Genomic DNA, 774 nt, shown 5'->3' on the forward strand with positions numbered 1-774 from the left:
CAATTAGAGTCTAGTACATTTTAACAGGCAGAAAATGTCCTATTCTGGTCTAGCCCCATTTGACTCCTTCTGTCCATCTTCTTCCTTCGCCCTCAGTGTCTTTCCTTCCCCATTGGGGACATGCAGAGATGAACCCCAGTCAGTCTGTGTCACAGAGAGTCAATCTCCTAAGGAATGTGGGTGAAGGATTCCAGCTGAATTAACGCCGTTCACCTGGGTTAGAAACATTTGTTTCTTTCGAGCACATAGTGGGAAATGGGACATTAATTCAGACCCAGGAGGCAAGGCAGAGAGGCTTCATGCTCTTGATCTCCATGAAGGGAGAGAGGATCCCCAGGAAGGAACAGAGCTTCCTTTAGATTCAAGCTGGGTCTCCTGGAAGTTGGAAAAGACCCTTGGTCACTGAGGATCTCATGGCACCGTGCTGCTCCAGAGGCTCGAGAGTCTTGGGTGCGGGGAGGGTGTCACTGCACAGTCTGAAATGGAAGGGAGGACCCTGGAAGGGAGCGGGAGGAACAGAAAATGGAGAGGAATGAAACAGAATAAACGCCTCTTCTGTCTCCCATCCCCAACCCAGCAAGAACTGTTATCAGTGGGGAAACTCCCCATGATGAATGACAGAGACCACAGAGACATTGGCCTCATGCTGAGAAGTAAGGTGACCAATCACCAAGTGTGAAAAATCAGAGACTTTCCCCAGATGCATTGGTGGTATAGTGGTGAGCATAGCTGCCTTCCAAGCAGTTGACCTGGGTTCAATTCCCAGCCAATGCA

The 774-nt window shown here is 49.6% G+C and overlaps 1 non-coding gene across 1 annotated transcript; it reads left to right on the top strand.

The window, feature by feature from the left end:
• Positions 1 to 702: 702 nt before the first annotated feature.
• On the top strand, positions 703 to 774 carry TRNAG-UCC. The gene has a single exon. It is a non-coding gene; the product is annotated as a tRNA-Gly (tRNA).

This window comes from Mauremys mutica, unplaced genomic scaffold (assembly GCF_020497125.1).
Source record: "Mauremys mutica isolate MM-2020 ecotype Southern unplaced genomic scaffold, ASM2049712v1 Super-Scaffold_100036, whole genome shotgun sequence".
In the NCBI taxonomy this organism is placed as follows: domain Eukaryota; kingdom Metazoa; phylum Chordata; order Testudines; family Geoemydidae; genus Mauremys; species Mauremys mutica.